Raw genomic sequence first — 15,212 nt, 5'->3', positions numbered from 1 at the left:
CTGATAGAAACAAAAAAGGAATTGATAACTAAATTTGATGTTGTGCGTATATAGGGTAGTGACAGAATATGTTGGGAGTCTGTAAGTTCTACTGGGACTTCTGGGGGGTTGTTGCTCGTTTGGGATGAAATGGCTTTTAAACTGTATAATTGTTACAAAGGGGATAGATGGATGTGCATTGAAGGAGTTGTGTTAAAAGAGAACTGTCATTGTGCTATTTGCTTAGTGTATGGACCGCATAATAGAGAGGAGAAGATCTCCATGTGGGAAGAATTGAGTTACATAGCAGGATTGTGTCAAGTACCGATATGTTTTTTGGGGATTTCAATGAAATTCTGCACTTGGAGGAAAGGAAAGGAGCGAATACTTTATCAGCGTCTGCGGCAGACTTCAGGAATTGGGTGAATGATATGGAATTGGTTGATTTGGCACTGAACGACAGGAAGTTTACATGGTTCAGAGGACAGTCGTGCAGTCGTATTGATAGGAGCCTTGTTTCAGTGGAGTGGCTTGACGTGTACCCGGAGACGCGCCTAAGGAATGGCCCGAGAGGATTATCAGACCATTGCCCTTTGGTTATGGAAGACAGCAGAAGATCTGATGGTCTAAGACCATTCCGTACCTTGGACTCCTGGTTCACGCATGATGGGTTCTTGAATATGGTAAAGGAAGAATGGAGGGAACTAGGTGATGTTCATTTCTTACAGAAGATGAAAGCACTATCAGACCCACTACGTAGGTGGCATAAGCAGCACTTTGGGGATATGGCTGAGCGAATTAAGAAGTTTGAGGATGAAATAAGGAAGGTGGATGATATGGTGAGCAGCGGATGGTATGATGGTACAATAGAGGCAAGGAGGAGGGAATTAGTGAGGTGCTGCAAAAAGTTGTATATAAGGCAGGAGTTGCATTGGAAGCAAATGTCAAGATCTCGGTATGCCAATGAGATGGATCGGAACACAAGGTACTTCCATAATATAGCATCAGCGAGAAGAAGGAATAACCGAATTGAGTCGCTAGTGATAAATGGAAGGGTAGTGAGGAATCAAGCAAGAATCAAGGTGGCTATTCGGGACTTCTACAAAGGCCTGTACCACCAGGAAGCGTCCCCAAAGGTGAGTTTTAGGGAAGGATTAGTGAACCGGTTGGAGAGGGAAGAAGCGGAAACATTAGAGGCATTACCTTCAATAGAGGAAGTAAAGGAGGCAGTATGGGATTGTGAATCTTCGAAGGCTCCAGGGAGTGATGGCTACAACATAAATTTTATTAAAAAGTGCTGGAACGAGATAGGGACGGGATTCACTGCAGCTGTGATGGGGTTTTTTGAGATAGCACGACTGCCAGAAGACGCTAATGTCACTTGGGTAGTGTTGGCTCCGAAATTCATTGGGGCTAAAGAGATAAAAGATCTAAGGCCCATCAGTATGGTGGGATGTGTCTATAAGGTTATCTCTAAAGTGTTAACACGAAGAATGAGAAGGGTTATGCCAGGCTTAGTCGGGGAATCACAGAGTGCCTTTGTAAAGGGGAGAAAGATACACGATGGAGCGTTAATTGCTTGTGAAATCGTGCAATGGTTGAAGCTGAAGAAGAAGAAATCAGCGATTATTAAACTGGATTTCCAAAAAGCATATGACAGAGTCAAATGGGGCTTTGTTGATACTGTGCTGGAGAAGATGGATTTCGGAAGAAAATGGAGGGCGTGGGTTAGGGAGTGTGTTACTTCGGCTTCTATCTCTATCCTGGTTAATGGTTCACCATCGAAATCGTTCAAAATGAAAAGGGGACTACGCCAAGGAGACCCATTATCTCCGTTCTTGTTTGTCCTAGTGGTGGATGTGCTCAACAGGATGATCGGAGAGGCAGTTAGAAATGGTCGGGTGTCTCTATTATTAGTCGGTAGGGATATTATAGAGTTATCACACTTACAATTTGTTGATGACACTATATTATTCTGTCCAACAGAGGAGGAGACGCTGAGGAACTATAAGAGGCTTCTGAGGTGTTTTGAAATGATGTCTGGATTGAGCATCAACTTTGAGAAGTCTAACTTGATACCAGTGAACTGCAGCCAAGAGTGGGTTAATCGGATGTGCCAGCTACTAGGATGTCAAGAGGCAGATTTACCGGTAAGGTACCTTGGCATTAGCTTAGGAGCAAATCTGCGGTTGGTAAAAACTTGGAAACCGGTTATAGAAAAGGTGGAAGAGAAGCTCAGCTTGTGGAAAGCAAAGATACTTAGTAAGGCTGGAAAGTTGGTACTTATTAAGTCGGTAATCAACAACCTACCTATTTATTACTTGAGTCTATACAAAATGCCTAATGCAGTTGCTCGAAGACTTATATCCTTGCAGAGGAGGTTTTTTTGGGGGAAGGATGATGGTCGACCTGGCATGTCCCTTGTGAGGTGGGAGCTGGTTGATGAGCGGATAATTTATACGCTTTTCGGCATTGTTTTTAGGTAGTTTTTAATATGTTTTAGTCACTTTTTATTATATTTTTATTAGTTTTTAATTAAAAGTCACATTTCTGGACTTTACTATGAGTTTGTATGTTTTTCTGTGATTTCAGGTATTTTCTGGCTGAAATTGAGGGAGCTGAGCAAAAATCTGATTCAGGCTGAAAAATGACTGCTGATGCTATTGGATTCTGACCTTCCTTCACTCAAAGTGGATTTTTCGGAGCTACAGAACTTCAAATGGCGCGCTCTCAATTGCGTTGGAAAGTAGACATCCAGGGCTTTCCAGCAATATATAATAGTCCATACTTTGCGCGAAGATAGACGACATAAACTGGCATTCAACGCCAGTTCCATGTTGCAGTCTGGCGTTCAGCGCCAGAAACAGGTTACAAGTTGGAGTTCAACGCCAGAAACAGGTTACAACCTGGCGTTTAACTCCAGAAACAGCCCAGACACGTGAGAAGCTTAAGTCTCAGCCCCAGCACACACCAAGTGGGCCCCAGAAGTGGATTTCTACACTATCTATCATAGTTTACTCATTTTCTGAAAACCTAGGTTACTAGTTGAGTATTTAAACAACTTTTAGAGATTTATTTTGTACCTCATGACATTTTAGATCTGAACTTTGTACTCTTTGACGGCATGAGTCTCTAAACTCCAGTGTTGGGGGTGAGGAGCTCTGCTGTGTCTCGATGAATTAATGCAATTACTTCTGTTTTCCATTCAAACACGCTTGTTCCTATCTAAGATGTTCATTCGCGCTTCACTATGAAGAAGGTGATGATCCGTGACACTCATCACCTTCCTCAATCCATGAACGTGTGTATGACAACCACCTCCGTTCTATATTAGATTGAATGAGTATCTCTTAGATTCCGTAATCAGAATCTTCGTGGTATAAGCTAGAATTGATGGCGTCATTCATGAGAATCTGAAAAGTCTAAACCTTGTCTGTGGTATTCCGAGTATGATTCAAGGATTGAATGGCTATGATGCGCTTCAAACTCGCGATTGTTGGGCGTAGTGACAGACGCAAAAGAATCATTGGATTCTATTCCGACATGATCGAGAACCAACAGATGATTAGCCGTGCTGTGACAGAGCATTTGGACCATTTTCACTAAGAGGATGGGAAGTAGCCATTGACAACGGTGACACCCTACATACAGCTTGCCATGGAAGGAGCCTTGCGTGTGTGAAGAGGAGTACAAGAGAAAAGCTGAAATAAAGAGGACAAAGCATCTCCAAAACTCTAACATATTCTCCATTATTGAGTAACAAGTATTTATTTTATGCCCTTTGACTTTTTACAATTAAAACTAAAAATTATTATTGATATTATATCCTGACTAAGAGTTACAAGATAACCATAGCTTGCTTCAAGCCAACGATCTCCGTGGGATTCGACACTTACTCACGTAAGGTATTACTTGGACGACCCAGTGCACTTGCTGGCTAGTTGTGCGAATTTGTAAGAAATAGTAATATTGACATTGACATATACAAATTCGTGCACCACTGGTACAGACACCGAAGAAGTTAGGAGGATTGGGGGTGGGTGATGCGGTAGTCCGTAATTCGGCTTTACTGTTTAAATGGTGGTGGCGGTTCTCTAAGGAGGAATGTCCTCTATGGAAGAAGGTTGTATGCTCATGTAATAGCTTGAACCCAAATCACTTGCTGTCAACTCAGACGTTACCGAAGAAAGGGGGACCGTGGAAGGACATATGTCATGTGCAAATAAGGGATCAACATGTCAAGCAGAAGATGATTGATGGCCTGGCTATGGAAGTAGGAGATGGAAGATCCACCAGATTTTGGGAGGATACATGGTTGCAAGTGGGAAAGCTGAAAGACTTCTTTGTAGGTTTTGGGATGGGATAGAGTGGGTATGGCAATTACAATGGAGAAGAGAGCTGAGACAATGGGAGACAGATACACTGAACCAAATGCTTAATGTCTTGCAATCTGTTAGACTGATAGCGGAAGTGCAAGACAGAGTGGTATGGAAATTTGATAAGGAAGGCATTTATTCTACTAATTCATTTGTGCAAGTTTTGCAGGAAGAAACTTTGGATGAGGAGCTTATGCGATTCAGATTCACAAAGGAGATATGGAAAGGACTAATTCCACCTCGAATGGAGTTGTTCGCGTGGTTTGTCTTGGTAGGTCGGGTCAACACAAAGGACCGACTAAGTAGACTGTGAATCTTACAACATAATGATCTGGTGTGCGTGCTGTGCCAAAAAGAGGTTGAAAATTTACAACATTTGTTTATTACATGTGAGTACTCTTGGCAGGTGTGGTGTGCTTGAATCTTGGCATTTGGACAAACCTGGATTGTCCCTGGTACGGTGAAAGAGCATTTTGAGAGTCGGAGATCAGTGCCTATGGGAAAAGAGAGGCGAAAGCATTGGCAAGTTGGATTCTTCTCAGTTATATGGAGTATCTGGAGAAGCAGAAATGGCTCCATCTTTCAGGGCAAGACAACAGGAATTGGTGATTGTGTGGAGCAATCATTCTCATGTGCTAAGGAATGCTGTTGTAAATAACTCATGTTGTTGATGGCTATGTCGGAGATGACATAGGAGTTGTTATGTCTTTATCGTTCTTATTTTGTTACAATGCTCCACTTAAGTGTTGAGCTATTACTTTCAAAAAAAAAAGTTTTGATCTTGGATTTTGCTCATCTCATTGTAAATACTCTTTAATTTCTTCTTTAATTACACTACTTTTTCTACATTTTCTTATGGTTCAAGCTACTTTATTAATATATGCAATTTTGATTTCTTGAAGTTTTAGTTGATGAATTTAATGTTTTATGATTTCTATTTGCTTGATTGAATGTTTATTGTTGATTTTGTGAATAGTTTGGTTATAGTTTTTATTATCTTTTACAATTTCTTATGTTTTGTTTTTATGCCCACCAAGTGTTTGTGAAAATGCTATTTGGAGATTGTGAGTAGATTTTCACACCTTGACTTGGAAAATGAGTTCCTACTAGAGTTATAATGTCTGACATTTAGTAGTAATTCTTGGGTTGTTAGTTGATTCTTATTTCAATTGACGCTAGCTTTTTACTAAGTTAATTAGTAAGTTAGCTAGGACTTATGGATTAAGGTTAATTATACTTGCTTGACTTACTCCTCGATGTTAGGGGTTGACGAAGTGAGATTAACTCATCATAGTTACCATAGTTGTGGTTATGACGATGATAGGATTCCTTAATCCCCATTCCCAAGTCAAGGCTCTTTTATGCATTTATTGCATTTTCACTAGTTTTGACCTTGTTTCCTTTTGATTTGCATTATTTTTTTTTTTTATCATTTTTTAGTTCTTTTATTTTTTTTGTTCTTTTAATTTTTCGTTCCACAATTGAAGAAATCCCTTATTTCACAACCAAGAGTGTGACATCTTAATTGCATATTCCGAGGGAGACTATACTTAAAACTCCAGTTATTTTGTGTTAATTGTGACTTCCTTTATTTAAACTTTGATTGAGTGCTAAGTGTGGGTTTGGACTATACTTGCAACGAAGAGATTGTATAATTTTGTGAAATTTCAAATCCGCTTTGGCTCCTCTCATCAAGTTTTTGACGCCGTTGCTGGAGAATATGCAATTGGTATTGTATTTTTTGTTGTTGTAAATATGTCAATAGTGTAAATAGCTTACTTTTTGGTTATCTTTTGTTTTTGTTAATACTTAGGTGTTTGTTTTCCTTGATATAGATGTCTTTTGCTTTTTTTTTTTCTACTTTCTCTATGAGTTATCACCCTTATTGCTTGGAACTTGGTTGTGATTATATTGTAGGGTATGATGATTTCAAATGTGGATTGCATCATGGAATGGGAGAACCAATTAAGAGAGGAACCGTATGCATTTGAGCAACACTAATGGCAACCACCTCTCCCATGTTACAATGAGCCAAACCGTCTCCAATGTGCATACCAAAGCTAAAGATATGAAATGTACCCCCTATACAACCCTCAACTACCAAACCTTCAAGCACTACACTATCCACCTCCATAGAATCCAAATGTTTATATACCTTGCCACTAACCATATGAATCATCACCTCCTTACACACCGCCTCAATACATTTACCCACATAACAAACCTTCCAACTATACAACCTTTCTCCCAACTATTGAACCTTCTTTTTCACCTAAATGTGAAGTTCTCCAGCCCTTGCCCCAAGAACAACAAGACCTTCAAGCTTTTCTCCAAGAGTAAGGGAAATTTCGAAAGCAGCAATGGGAGTTCATGGCTACTATAGCCGAAGCGGTGAACCGCTTAGCCCTACTATGCTTAAGCAATCAAGACATCCCCTTGAGGAATATGGAGGATCAACTAAGGAGTGTAGTAAGGAGGAGAACATGGTGCCTAAAATAGAAGAAGTGGAGTTAAGGCTTGAGTTGCAAGAGGAGGGAGGTAAGACAATTGAAGAGGTAAACGGAGAATTAAGGGAAATTGATCAAGAAGTGAATTCCATCATCAATGATTTTTTGTCCACTTTGGTCAATTCCCTCAATGATCTTGATGAACTTTCCCCTTTTGAGTTTGAGCGAGATATGGAAGTAGACTTCACACAACCTTCTAAGTATGGATTGAATGATAGTAGGGAAAAATTAGAGGAGGTTGGTGAGAAAGAGCTAGAAAAGGGTGGTGAGGAAGAGGTAGACACCCAAGAAGTAGAAGCATTCATGCGAGAGTCCAAGAGAGCAATTCCATTTCAAGGGCAATTTGACTGGGTAACAATTTTCTCAATGAGCTTCATCGGCCCACACCAATATGCTATCTTGAAAATGGATCATCAACTTAAGGTCTTTCTTGGAGTATTAAATGGTGAAGGATCAGATGTCCGTTGCCACAAGAATCCAAAGCTTATCAAAGAAGCCAATCCAAGATTTGGAATTCAAGTGTGGTGCAAGGTTCAAGTAGGAAGATTCCAAGATTTATTTGGGTGCTTCAAAAGAAATTTGGGAGGTTGTTCATCCAAGTGCAAGAGAAAGAATCAACAAGAGGATGACCGAAAAACTAGAATATGGGATCCCGGAGGATTTTGGAAGAGCAAACATGGGTGGCAACTCAAGGGTGAGTGGAAGCATAAGCTACCTTGACATAAGCATCACTCAAAAAATCTAACTTAAGGACTTTAAACCAAAGTGTTAGGTGGGAGACACCCCACCATGGTAATATCCTTTCAACCTTTTTTATTCTTTTAGCTTTTGTTTCTTGAATAATTGCTTCTCTTGCTTAGCATAGTTTAGTTAAATTTGGTGTTAATTTAGTGTTTTTCATGGAATAATACATTTTTGGGGTTTTAATATGTTTTGAAATTTGAAAACCTAGCTAGGATGTTATGTTTGGTGCCTTAGAGGCATTAAAATTATTTTGCAGAAACAGAGCATTGTGCCTGTGCGTTGATGCATGCGCATCTTTCCTATTTTTTTCTAGTGAATTTGTATTTAATTTGTTGAGTTTAATCAAGAATTAATTATATTTTACCCACTATGGATTCTATTTTGAGTTTTGTGCAATACTGTTTATTTTAGGTAGCATTCGGCAGAATTTGGTGGAGTTTCTGCAGCACAAGAATCAAAGGAGATGGCAGCGAGGAGCGACGCATACGCGTGTCTGACGCGTGCGCGTGATTTGAAAGTATCCATGGCGACGCGTGCGCATGACTGACGCGTACGCGTAATTTGAAGATTTGCTCAGCGACGCGTGCGCGTGACTGACGCATACGCGTGACTCGCGGAAAAAGACCATTGACGCGTGTGCGTGCCCGACGCGTACGCGTGACATGCGCAACGTGCAAAAAAATGCAGAAAGACGCTGGGGGCGATTTCTGGGCTGTTTTGACCCAGTTTCAAGTCCAGAAAACACAGATTAGAAGCTGCAGAATGGACAAATCAAGTGGTCTCCACCCATCAGTTGAAGACTTGTTAATTAATTCGAATTTAAATTCAAAATTGATTTTTAAATAGGAAAAGATATTATTTTAATTTTAATTTTAGAAATTTGATTTTTAAAATTATTAAGATTAGTTATAAAAGGGGATTCAGATCCATCAGATTAGAAGGAGAGTACATTTTTACCTGAATCCTTATTTTCTACTTTGAACCATGAGCAACTAATCCTCCATTGCTAAGGTTAGGAGCTCTGTCTATTTCTATGGATTGATTTTATTGCTTTTTCTATTTTAATTTATGTATGGATTTATAATTTAAGAATTATTTTTGCTCTTTATTTTATGAATTTGGGTGGAACGGAAGTATGACCCTCTTTCTATTTGAGTTCTTATATAACTTGGAAAAGCTCTTTACTTGAACAACAGCTTGAAAACATATTCTCCTAAATTTTAATTATCTGGATTTAACGGGATACGTGACATATAATCCTTTTATTTTTAGGTAATTAGAATTTTTGTGTCATATAAACTGGAATTTGATCATCACTCTCTAATTGGAATTAATTGACCAAGGAATTGGCTGTTGATGAATTTTAGAGGAGACTAGGAAGGTCTAAGGAATTAGGGTCTAGTCACATATAGTTTGTCATAAATTAAATCCTACATGATTAAAATAGTTAGTAAGGAAAATTAATCCGGAAAAATAGATAACTCTGAAACCTTAACTATTTTCTCCATATTTTATTCCCAACATATTTACTTGCCTTTCTTCAATATTCTTTATATTGTTTAATGTCTTTTATATTGTATCTCAACACTATTTTCTGTTTGCTAACTAATCCTATCAAACACTATTGTTGCTTAATCCATCAATTCTCGTGGGATCGACCCTTGCTCACGTAAGGCATTACTTGGTACGACCCGGTGCACTTGCCGGTTAGTTAGTGGGTTATAAATACCACACCAAGTGTTTGGCGCCGTTGCCGGAGATTGATAGTGATTGACAATTATTCGTTGTTTGATTGCTTATATTATATATATATATATATATATATATATATATATATATATATATATATTGGTGACTGAACATAACACAAAGAAAAAACACCTAAGAGAAAGAGTAGCACTCCTCTCTAATGATAATGTCTAAATTATTAGGGGGTTGTAACCACTCTAGGTACACCTGCTTGTTTAAAGCAGCAGTCTTAGCCATTAAATCAGCCGCTCTGTTTGCTGTACGCTGGATGAGCACTAATATATATATATATATATATATATATATATATATATATATATATATATATATAATTTTTATTTTACATTTTTTTTACGTTATTTTTTCTTTTTTTCTTTTACGTTAATTTTTTCTTTTTTTTCATTTACGTTATTTTTTTTCTTTTTTCTTTTTCCTTTTCGTTTACTTTCCCCCTTCCCTTTATACCGTATCTTTTTTTTTTATTTTATTTTACTTTTATTATTTAAAAAAAAAAACAAAAAACAAAAAAATTTAAATTTAAATAAATAAATAAATAGCACCAATATTTTCCTTAATTTCTGAAATTAAGTTTGGTGTTCTCTAATTAATTTTATTTTTATTTTTTTTGGCTTAATAATTTCAAAATTTTTATCTTAATTTTAATTGCAATTTTCCATTTATTTATTTATTTATTTATTTAGTATTTTTATTTTATTTCTTTACACAGGTTACCTCATAGGGACTTCTCTACACTCTGACGTAGAGAGTCCCATCTTTTCTTGTTTTCCGTTTGTGTATGCGCAGGAACAGAAACAAAGAACATCTCTTAGACTTTGATCCTGAACCTGAAAGAACTTTCAGGCGGCGTTTACAACAAGTAAGACTTTACAAGGCTACAGAATCCACTATGGATCCTAATAACAATGCTAATGCCAATGTGGCAAATCCGAATGGAGATGATCAACAGAGGAGAGTGCTTAGCTCTTATTCTGCTTCTACTGCAGATCTTTATGGAAAAAGCATTGTGGTGCCCCCTATAGCTGCAAACAACTTTGAGTTGAAGCCACAATTGGTCACCCTGGTGCAACAAAACTGCCAGTATCATGGACTTTCTCATGAAGATCCAAATCAGTTTATATCTGATTTTCTGCAGATATGTGATACTGTGAAGACAAATGGAGTGAACCCAAAGGTGTACAAACTCATGCTTTTCCCATTTGCTCTGAGGGATAAAGCAAAGCTATGGCTAGATTCCCAACCAAAGGAGAGTCTGAATACTTGGAAAAAGGTTGTTACGGAGTTTCTCACTAAATTTTTCCCACCAAAGAAGCTGACTAAGCTTAGGTTGGAGGTTCAGACCTTCAGACAGAAGGAGGGTGAAACTCTTTATGAAGCTTGGGAGAGATACAAGCTATTGACTAGGCAATGCCCTCCGGACATGTTCTCCAAATGGACCCAACTAGATATCTTTTATGAAGGCTTGGGTGAGATGTCCAAGATGAGCTTAGATACTTCTGTAGGTGGTTCACTACACAAGAAGATACTAGAGGAGACTATTGAGCTGATTGAATTGGTTGCAAGCAACCAATATTTATATTCATCTAACAGGAATCCTGTGAACTCTGAGACCTCTCAGAAGAGAGGCGTGTTGGAAGTAGAAGCTATTAATGCTCTTCTTGCTCAGAACAAGCTTATGTCTCAGCAGATAAATCTACTTACTCAACAGATGGGTGGCATGCAAGTCTCAGCTATCAACACTCAAAATTCACTACAGGAAGTCTCCTATGACATGGCAGGTAACTTTATGCAAAATGATCATTATGATTATGCTTAATCTTCTTCTGAACAGGTCAATTACATGGGGAGTGGTCCTAGAAATCCCAACAATGATCCATATTCTAAGACATACAATCAGGGGTGGAAGAATCACCCAAATTTTGGATGGAGAGATCAACCTCAGAGACCTCAGAACTTCAACAATAGTTCTCAGGGCGGTTTCCAGTAGAACAATAATTTGGAAGCAATATTGACAGGTTTTAGATAGGAAACTAGAGCATCCATCAAGAACCTGGAGATTCAAATGGGTCAATTAGCCACAAAAGTTAATGAAATTGATCAGAGGACCACTAATAGCCTTCCTGGTAACATAATTCTAAATCCAAGAGAGGAATGCAAGGTTATCACCGTAATAAGTGAACAAGTGGCAAGTACAGAAGCACAAGTTATATAGGAAACCAGAGCCTCCATTAGAAACTTAGAGGTGCTAGTGGGCCAACTGAGCAAGCAAATACTTGAGAGGTCTGCAAGTACATTTCAAGGTGATACAGTGGTGAACCCAGGAGAAGATTGCAAGATTATTCAATTGAGAAATGGTAAAGTAGCTGGCTCTGAGACCAAGGCCAATGAAGAGCTAGTTCAAAAGGAAGCTCCAGAGGAGAAGAAGGAAGAAGCAGAGCACGCCCCTCCAAAGCGTGCGGACAACCCATTCCCAGACTCTCTTGACACTTATCCTACATTGCCAAAGGCTCCTGAGTACAAACCAAAAATGCCATATCCTCAGAGACTTCAAAAGGAGACCAAGGACAAGCAGTTTTTAAAGTTCTTGGAAGTCTTCAGAAAGTTGCAAATAAATATTCCTTTTGCTGAGGTTTTGGAACAAATGCCTCTCTATGCCAAGTTCATGAAGAAGCTGTTGTCAAAGAAAAAGTCTTTAAAGGGAGATGAGACAGTGGTCCTGACTAAAGAATGCAGTGCCATCATTCAGAATAACTTACCAAAGAAGATGCCAGATCCAGGGAGCTTTCAAATTCCATGCACCATTGGGAGCACAACCTTTGAGAAAGCGTTATGTGATCTGGGAGCAAGCATAAATTTAATGCCCTTGTCTGTGATGAAGAAGCTGCAGATCCAAGAGGCACAACCCACAAAGATAGCATTACAGATGGCAGACAAATCTATGAAGCCTGCATACGGATTAGTGGAGAATATCTTGGTCAAAGTGGGTAAGTTCTTCCTCCCATCAGATTTTGTAATTCTTGATACAGGGGAGGATGAGAATGCCTCTATAATTCTAGGAAGACCATTCCTAGCCACTGGAAGAGCTCTGATTGATGTAGAAGTGAGTGAATTAGTGCTTAGAGTGCATAATGAGCAACTGGTCTTTCATGTCTTCAAAGATATACATTCAACAGGTGAAGAAAAGAGGTGCATGCAGGCTGAGCTTATTGATCCAAACCTTCAAGAACCCCCTGATGATGCACACCAGAGTCTGCAACTCAAACCTCCTTTGGTGACAATCAGTAAAATTCCTCCTGACATCAAACCTAAGTTTGGTGTTGGAAATGCATCATCCACCAAGGAGGAGGTTCCCAAAAAGAAGAAAATACCCAGGGGATGGAGAAACAAAAAGATCCCCACTGAAGGTTTCTCCCCAGAAATGAAGGTGGTGTTGACTGAGACTCCAGCATGGATTTATACAGTAAACAGAATTCTTTCTCTGGAGCATATTGAGCTAATTTATGAAGACACAGGAAAGAAGTTCAAAGTAAGGGGTGCAGAGCTGAGCCCCTATGATCCCCTCCTTAGAGGAGCTAACCGTCAAGCTAGTGCCGTTAAAGAAGTGCTTGTCGGGAGGCAACCCGATAATTTCGTATCCTTAGTTATTTTTCGTAGTAGTAGTTTTCTTACTTATTTGATTTTTATTAAGTTCTTACTAATTTTCTAATTATGCAGCTATTTTAGAACAGGAGCTAGAAAAAAAAAAGCACCCGACGCGCAAGCGTCGCTGATGCGTACGTGTCATCTAGGGGTGCGAGAAAAATAAAAAGCTACAGATTGTTGCGCGTGCGCGCGGCTGGCTTCGTGCGAATCGCACAAAACCCAGGGCACGCGGACACATGCCTGACGCTTCCGCATCATTAAAAAAAAATCTCGCGACCCACGCGTACGCGTGCCGTACGCGTACGCGTGCCGTACACGTACGCGTGCCGTACGCGTACGCATCGCCTGCGCCGCACACCTCCACCAGTTCACCGCCAGTTTTTTTTAATTTTTTTATTCTCTCTCCCAAATCCTAATTCTCTCTTGTTCTTTTATCCTTTTATTCTTATTTCAGTATAATATTTGTTTCTTTTTATTTTCAGTTCTTCTTTGCTTGAGGACAAGCAAACCTTTAAGTTTGGTGTTGACGCTTTGCTTATAGGGTTTTCTGTCTATTCTTATGGCACCAAAGGGAGGCAAATCATCTTCACAAAGGAGCACAACCTAAAGAATAAAACGACCGCTCGGATAACTAAGGTGGTTGAGTTCCTTTCATTTTTTTCCTTCCCGCTTTTATTATGTTATGTTTTGGTTTCCTGCTATTTTGTTTTGTTTATTGCATGATCCTTTATTAGTAGATTCACAGGTTCTAGTTTAATTTTCTATTAAGTACTTTAATTCTGAAAGATGTCTCATGTATTGCCCACTGAGCTTAAAATAAAAAAGAAAGAAGAACAGATGTAGTGCATGAGAATTTGAGTTTAATTTTTAGAGTAGTCTCATTTACTTAGATGTGGTGATACTTTCTATTTTCTGAATGAATGCTTAAACAGTGCATAGTTTTGATAGTGAAGTTTATGAATGTTAAAATTGTTGGCTCTTGAAAGAATGATGAAAAAAGAGAAATGTTATTGATAATCTGAAAAATCATAAAATTGATTCTTGAAGCAAGAAAAAACAGTGAAAACTACGAAGCTTGCGAAAAAAATATAAAATAAAGAAAAATAAAGAAAAAAAGCAAGCAGAAAAAGCCAATAACCCTTTAAACTAAAAGGCAAAGGGTATAAAGGATCCAAGGCTTTGAGCATTAATGGATAGGAGGGCCCAAAGAAATAAAATCCTGGCCTAAGCGGCTAAATCAAGCTGTCCCTAACCATGTGCTTGTGGCGTGAAGGTGTCAAGTGAAAAGCTTGAGACTGAGCGGTTAAAGTGGTTATCCAAAGCAAAAAGAGTGTGCTTAAGAACTCTGGGCACCACTAACTGGGGACTCTAGCAAAGCTGAGTCATAATCTAAAAAGGTTCACCCAGTTATGTGTCTGTGGCATTTATGTATCCGGTGGTAATATTGGAAAACAAAATGTTTAGGGTCACGGCCAAGACTCATAAAGTAGCTGTGTTCAAGAATCAACATACTGAACTAAGAGAATCAATAACACTATCTGAATTTTGAGTTCCTATGGATGCCAATCATTCTGAACTTCAAAGGATAAAGTTAGATGCCAAAACTATTCAGGATTGCAGTTGTAAACTCCACTATAAGAAGAGACATGAGCTTAATCGAACTCTCATTCTCATGCAAATTCACATCTTAAGCTTATATTAGTTTTGGTTGCTTGAGGACAAGCAACAATTCAAGTTTGGTGTTGTGATGCATGAGCATCTTTCCTATCTTTTCCTAGTGAAATTGCATTTAATTTATTGAGTTTAATCAAGAATTAATTATATTTTAGCCACTATGGATGCTATTTTGAGTTTTGTGCAATACTATTTATTTTAGGTAGCATTCGGCGAAATTTGATGGAGTTTCTGCAGCACAAGAATCAAAGGAGATGGCAGCGAGGAGCGACGCGTACGCGTGCCTGACGCGTGTGCGTGACTCGCGGAAAAAGACCATTGACGCGTGTGCGTGACCGACGCGTACGCTTGACATGCGCAACGTGCAAAAAAATGCAGAAAGACGCTGGAGGCGATTTCTGGGCTGTTTTGACCCAGTTTTCAGCCCAGAAAACACAGATTAGAAGCTGTAGAATGGACAAATCAAGTGGTCCCCACCCATCAGCTGAAGACTTGTTAATTAATTCGAATTTAAATTCAAATT

The 15,212-nt window shown here is 38.9% G+C and overlaps 1 non-coding gene across 1 annotated transcript; it reads right to left on the bottom strand.

Moving 5' to 3' along the window:
* Positions 1 to 10,691: 10,691 nt before the first annotated feature.
* Positions 10,692 to 10,798, bottom strand: LOC148570741 (small nucleolar RNA R71). The gene has a single exon (XR_015908763.1). It is a non-coding gene; the product is annotated as a small nucleolar RNA R71 (small nucleolar RNA).
* Positions 10,799 to 15,212: the final 4,414 nt, after the last annotated feature.

This window comes from Arachis ipaensis, chromosome B3 (assembly GCF_059453495.1).
Source record: "Arachis ipaensis isolate K30076 ecotype BB chromosome B3, ASM5945349v1, whole genome shotgun sequence".
NCBI classification, from domain to species: domain Eukaryota; kingdom Viridiplantae; phylum Streptophyta; class Magnoliopsida; order Fabales; family Fabaceae; genus Arachis; species Arachis ipaensis.
The sequence above is the reverse complement of the archived record's forward strand: the minus strand, read 5'-3'. Positions and strand labels throughout refer to the sequence as shown.